Below are 6,467 nucleotides of genomic sequence, written 5' to 3' on the forward strand. Positions count from 1 at the left end.
TGCCCAATTAAAACTGCAGAACGTTAATAGCCTATGTAGAAAATTTGACACGATATAGAGGAAGAATGCGGGAAGCGGGAAACTAAGCCACAAATTATCTTAAAAAAATCCTGTCACTATCAAAAAATCCGGAAACCCTAACAGAGTCGGTGAAAAATCGGACGTAAATGTGAGTTGCAGTCAAGAAACGTGGAATAAGTTGTTATAAGGAGAATTGAACAATAATATTATTAGTACCGTAGTCTATATCAGTACTTTTCAAATGTCATTCGTCACTTACTAAGTTGTGCAATATTGCAAATGGATTGAAATATCGCATAGGCCTACCTACTCTTAGAAGGTTATCTAGGTTATCTGCCGGGTCCTTCCCCTCACTAGCATAATAATGAATTTTCTAGTAATCCAAAACACACCGTTTCCATAAGAACTGGTAATCTTTTCCTCATGTGCCTTATCTCGTCAATCGCTTAAACGCAAAACGTCGTTGTGCTTGTAGCCGTTTATAGGTTAGTAGATTGCATCTGAGATATTAGAGCCTGAGAGCACGTAAATGTTTTGTACGCGTGTGTTCACATTCAACTTATTCCGCAAATGAGAAGCGCCCTTTAAGTTCAGAAGGATCTATACACTTTCATCGCAACTCCTCTATTCACCCCTTTTTTACTTAATGATCTTCCAGCGTCACCAGCAACTGTATGGATGACGATATGGTTCTCCTCACATGAATGTGTGCTGCGGTGTCCGAGTGGTTAAGGAGTTGGACTTGAAATCCAATGGGTTCTACCCGCACAGGTTCGAATCCTGTCCGCAGCGGAGGTTTTTACTCCTAACTTTCTGCTTGTAATGTATTGTATATGATTAGTCATGACATGTCGGGAGCATCCCTTAACATTTTCAAGTAAATATCGGTCTCAGCGAATACAGTAAGAAAAAAACTAGAAAACAGAACTTATAAACTGAATGGAAATACGTTCTGCAGTCTAAATCGGTGTTCACGAACAGAAATGAAAATGAGGCGTAGTTGGCAAGAGAAGGAAATTTCGGTATAATGAATTTTCACCCCCAGATGTTCAAGTAAATAAAATGTGCATAACAACAAATTAACACGGTTCAGAAAAATGTTACCGTACCTATTAATTTTACTTGTGGTGGAAAACGACCCAACGTGCAACACAACGTTTGCTTTCTCAAAATGGCTTTTCTCTTGTGTTGAAAGTAAAACTTACTTCTTATTATTATTTATCTGTTTACCCTCCAGGGTCGGTTTTCCCTCGGACTCAGCGAGGGATCCCACCTCTACCACCTCAAGGGCAGTGTCCTGGAGCTTAAGACTCTGGGTCAGGGATACAACTGGGGATGATGACCAGTGCCTCGCCCAGGCTGCCTCACCTGCTATGTTGAACAGGGGCCTTGCGGCGGGATGGGAAGATTGGAAGGGATAGACAAGGAAGGGGGAAGGAAGCGGCCTTAAGTTAGGTGCCTGGAAGGGAAGTAGAAAACCACGGAAAACCACTTCGAGGATGGCTGAGGTGGGAATCGAACCCACCTCTACTCAACTGACCTCCCGAGGCTGAGTGGACCCCGTTCCAGCCCTCGTACCACGTTTCAAATTTCGTGGCAGAGCCGGGAATCGAACCCGGGCCTAACCACTGCACCACAAAGGCGGACAAGACTAACTTCAACTTTGTATAATTGTTTTAAATACCTACCTACGGTGTCTGCTGTCGGAATTGTTTTAACAGAATAATCTTCCATATTATTAATATATTTCTTGGTAATTTAAACAAATGTGTGTGATCTTACGACCTGATAAACCTCTGTGAAATGAAACCTATGAACTATGTCACGTGAGATCGATGAGCAGTTTCATTGGCTCCTGTGTACTTGGCAGTTCTTGCTTGCCATGACCCGAAAACTTGCCGGTTATTGCTTGAAACTGCAAATTTCTATATGGATTTATAACATAAAATGGTGTCTTTTACGTATGAGTAATATAATATAACCAAAGAATTCTCCATTGCGCACATAATGGTGAACACAGCTTCAAAATGTCAGAAATTTGACTTGGCGGGTTTTGCACATTATGTCCTCATTTATTCTCTTCTCTTGAACTGGGCTGACTCGAACCAAATTTCCGTCTACCTATCATCAGTAGCAGCGATTGGGAATTAAAAGTGCGGGGGCAAAAACATATACAGACAACAAACAGTACCGGTACCCAAGTTTGTGGGATATAGCGAATGGGGGTGGAGGGGGTTATATACATCAGTACTGTAAAATAGAAAGCTACACATTTTGATGCTCTCTGAGCGAATTTCGACAGAGAGGTAAAAAAGGTTGACAATTTATACCGATTTAAGTGCGGTAATAATAGTTTTGTGAGATTTTAAAATAATAATAAATAATAATAATAAAACTTCCACCATAGGAACAATATTACACATTTATTACAATTAAATAGAAGTACGGCGTGATTATACAATTAAAATAATTTAGTATTTGACTGCACACTAAGAAACTAACAGACACTGAAGAGACTGCTAGACTAAGAATGCTCGCGGCAAGCGGGTGAATCATACCTCAGCGTCCACGACCTTGTCAAAAATATTTACTGTACCCCTGTTCGTACTGTTCCTCACAGCACATGCCAAGTCTCCACTCCTTGCTGTGGCGCTATACAAGTAAAGGTTATCCATGACGAACGACATTTTGAGCGTATTTCCGCCAATAATTTTGTAAATAATTAAAGAAAATAGAAGAAAGAATAATTAGTTGATAAGACGACAGAGTTTGTACAAGTTGCTTTTTAAAAAAAATAATTCGTATAATTCCTAGTTTCAGCTGGCTAAAATGGAATAAAAATGGAATATTTTCTCCACAAAGTGGGGGGTGGGCAACTGCTCCTCCTCCCCCCTTCCCCCTTAATCGCCGCTACTGGCCTATCATCAGTTATTTCTCTTTCACAGGCTTCCTGAGAACCTCTTAAACGGGAAGCTTGTCATAATCTTTTAATGGCGCATGACGTCATGCGCGATATCGGAATCGCTTCGAATCCTTTTTTACCTGTTACATGCTAACGTATGGAAAGCACTTTCGGGCACACGAATCGGGGATTGCAACGCGGACTTGCACTTTCAACACAAAATTAGAGAGTAAAAATATACCGCTGCGGACAGGATTCGAACCTGTGCGGGTAGAACCCATTGGATTTCAAGTCCAACTCCTTAACCACTCGGACACCGCAGCACCTGATCCAGGCCGCAATCTCGTTCAACTATTATTTTAAGCTGCAATTTTGTATTCCTGCAAGTTTGGTGTATTTTGTACATAATTATTGTTTGCATTCTTGATATTATTATATCTGCTTTATCTTACTATCGTCCTTTTACACTGTATCGAGGTATCTCTCCTCAATCCATTAAATGTAAAATATTGAGGTTAAGTCCATATTTTTTTTAGTTTTTGAGAGTTATGGTATCTTCTTCCATCGGATATTAACATCATTGTTTCTCGACATAATATATGGAAGCATTAATTCCAACTATGTCTCTGCCACGAAAAAGGTTACCGTACCAACGTTTAGGCTAGTTTGCCAGTTGTTCTTTCTTTCTTAATCTGCTTACCCTCCACGGCTGGTTTTTCCCTCGGACTCAGCGAGGGATTCCACCTCTACCGCCTCAAGGGCAGTGTCCTGGAGCGTGAGATATTGGGTCGGGAAATACAACTGGGGAGGATGACCAGTACCTCGCCCAGGCGGCCTCACCTGCTATTTGCCAGTTGTTACTGCACAAATAATGGATCATTACACAGGAAAGAGCATATTAGTAAATTGGCATAATAGTTTTCTTTAATTTACTGATTTGAAACTTCTCTGTTTGGAATCTTTCAGTTACTGTACAAAAGACTGTTAGGATACTTACACAATTTAGGTACTAAGTGTTATGCGATGTATTTTAACCTATCTGTTCACCATGATGAGCCATGAAGAAAGTATATATAGCCCTGGTCCTGAGTGATGATTAGATAATTGGAGGTCTCTCCTATCAGCCTTCCTGAAATGTCTAGTAAATTTGTTTTTTCTGTTCATGTATTATAAATCATAATTTCTACTTTAGCTCCTTGCCTTCCAAATTATGAGTAGATGAAGGCCTACGGGTGATTTAAGTCTAACCTGGCGAGTTGGCCATGCGGTTAGGAACGCACGGCTGTGAGCTTGCATCTGGGAGATAGTGGGTTCGAATCCAGTCCTGAAGATGGTTTTCCGTGGTTTCCCATTTTCACATCAGGCAAATGCTGGGGCTGTACCTTAATTAAGGCACGGTCGCAGCTCGCAAACCATTGTCAATACTGCAATGCTGTGAACTCACGTGCCTTAGCTCAAGGGCAGTGGATTTGGTAGGCCTACTTCTCCATCTTAGATTTCTTTCATGTACCAGCCTTTCTGTCAGTTTTAAATGTCTCAGACAAGGCAAGAATCAAACCGAGGCCACCAAGGACGGGAGCTATGGTTTTAACCTATAGCCTACTTTACAAAGGCTAGATAACAGATGAGATGTGGTTGGTAGCCATTAGAGTTGAAGCCAAATCTGGCACCTTTTCCACCAAGCTAGGTTTTTCACTATCTCTATTCGTTTCTAGTGTCAAGCAACTGATGTCTCTTCAATAAGGGTTATTCAGCTAAAATGTCCACCTCAAATAACACATGAACTGTTCATGATATTGATATTCAGTTTCAGTGATGTTATCAAGGGGCTTATAATTGAATTTACAATACTTTCCCAGGGTGTCAGTGTTTGCTGAGATAATGGCAGTAACTTTGTTTTTTCAAACAGAACTACGCTGCTTTCTATATCTGGACTTAAATATACAAATATTATGAATTCAACTCTGTAATTATTTTGAAAAGCAGACTAGTACTTCTCCAGAAAATGCAGTGAATTCGGAAGCGTTGCATTTGTAAGCTAGCTGTTGACATACAGTGTTCCTTCACCTTCCTCTGACAGCTGGATATTCGCTTTACTTTGCCCATAAGTTCACTATGATAAAATGTATGATTTAACACCTTTAATATCACTGTAGGTTACAGGTAAAGGGAAAGCAGATACGTGATGGGTTTCCTTTCCCATCGGATTCCCCTTGATCAACCCTATTCTGATTCTGCGGTATTAGGTTTGTAAAGCCTGGGGAGTCTTATTTTCATAGCCTTCGTGGCCATTTCATTTGTTAATTCTTCAAAGTATCGAACCTCTTCCTTTTACCCATTCTGATTAGTGATAAGTGGTCATGGCCTTAATTAAAGTGAAAATTGCAAACAACGGGAAACCATCTTAACGGGGTGTTCAAGTCTACCATCTCCCAAACTTTTCTTCAGAAATACTCACTTCCACTAGCACCATTACTTCAGTGTAATGTTAGCTGCTATTCCTCATGTATTAAGCCTTTCTTTCTTTTTATTTATTAATGTTTCTCCTGCTTTCCCTGCCACTTTTCCCACAACTTGGTAGGGATGTTGTTCATAGATTTGGCCCAGTTTTATGGGGAAATTGTCCTTCCTGATGTCAATCATATATGGTTTTCTTTTTTTCTTGTGTTCACACTAACTCAGGTAGGTTTTAGGTGACAATAGGATAGGAAAGCACTAGAACTGGGAAGGCAGCGGTCATGGCCTTAATTAAAGTGAAAATTGCGAACTATGGGAAACCACCTTAACGGGGTGTTCAAGCCTACCATCTAGCAAACTCAAAAATGTGTGGTTTAATGTCACATCAGGATAATAATGTTGTCCCATAGAACCCGTTGCGTATCTGTTTTTTCTTTACCATTACCTACAGCGATGAAATGTCGTATGGCTTTTAGTGCCGGGATATCCCAGGATGGGTTCGGCTCGCCAGGTGCAGGTCTTTCTATTTGACACCCGTAGGTGACCTGCGCGTCGTGATGAGGATGAAATGATGATGAAAACAACACATACACCCAGCCCCCGTGCCATTGGAATTAACCAATTAAGGTTAAAATCCCCGACCCGGCCGGGAATCGAACCCGGGACCCTGTGATCCGAAGGCCAGTACGCTGACCGTTCAGCCAACGAGTCGGACACCTACAGCGATATTAAAGGTGTTAAATCATATATTTTATCATAGTGTTTCTATGGGCTCAATATAGTAAATGCCTAGCTGTCAGAAGGTGCAAGAATTCTGTATGTCAACAGCTAGCTTATGTTTCACAAGTAGCACAAATCGAAGAGGCCAGCCCCAGCTGGGAAATTAAGCATGTTTGAATACATTACATTTTCTCAAGAGGTACTTGTCTGATTTTCAAAATAAAAATTGCTGCTGAATTTGTCATGTTTGTAGATTTAAGGCTAGATGTAGAAAACAGTGTAGTTCCATTTAAAAGAACAAAGTTAGTACCATTATCTCAGAAGATACTGACACCATGAAAAAGTACTGTAAGTGTGATAGTGAACC

At 40.7% G+C, this 6,467-nt stretch overlaps 2 non-coding genes across 2 annotated transcripts; one reads left to right on the forward strand and one right to left on the reverse strand.

Annotated features, from left to right (window-relative positions):
- Positions 1–731: 731 nt before the first annotated feature.
- On the forward strand, positions 732–813 carry TRNAS-UGA (transfer RNA serine (anticodon UGA)). The gene has a single exon. It is a non-coding gene; the product is annotated as a tRNA-Ser (tRNA).
- Positions 814–3,164: 2,351 nt separating this feature from the next.
- On the reverse strand, positions 3,165–3,246 carry TRNAS-UGA (transfer RNA serine (anticodon UGA)). The gene has a single exon. It is a non-coding gene; the product is annotated as a tRNA-Ser (tRNA).
- Between the last annotated feature and the right edge of the window lie 3,221 nt (positions 3,247–6,467).

Source organism: Anabrus simplex, chromosome X (assembly GCF_040414725.1).
Source record: "Anabrus simplex isolate iqAnaSimp1 chromosome X, ASM4041472v1, whole genome shotgun sequence".
Taxonomy (NCBI): Eukaryota; Metazoa; Arthropoda; class Insecta; order Orthoptera; family Tettigoniidae; genus Anabrus; species Anabrus simplex.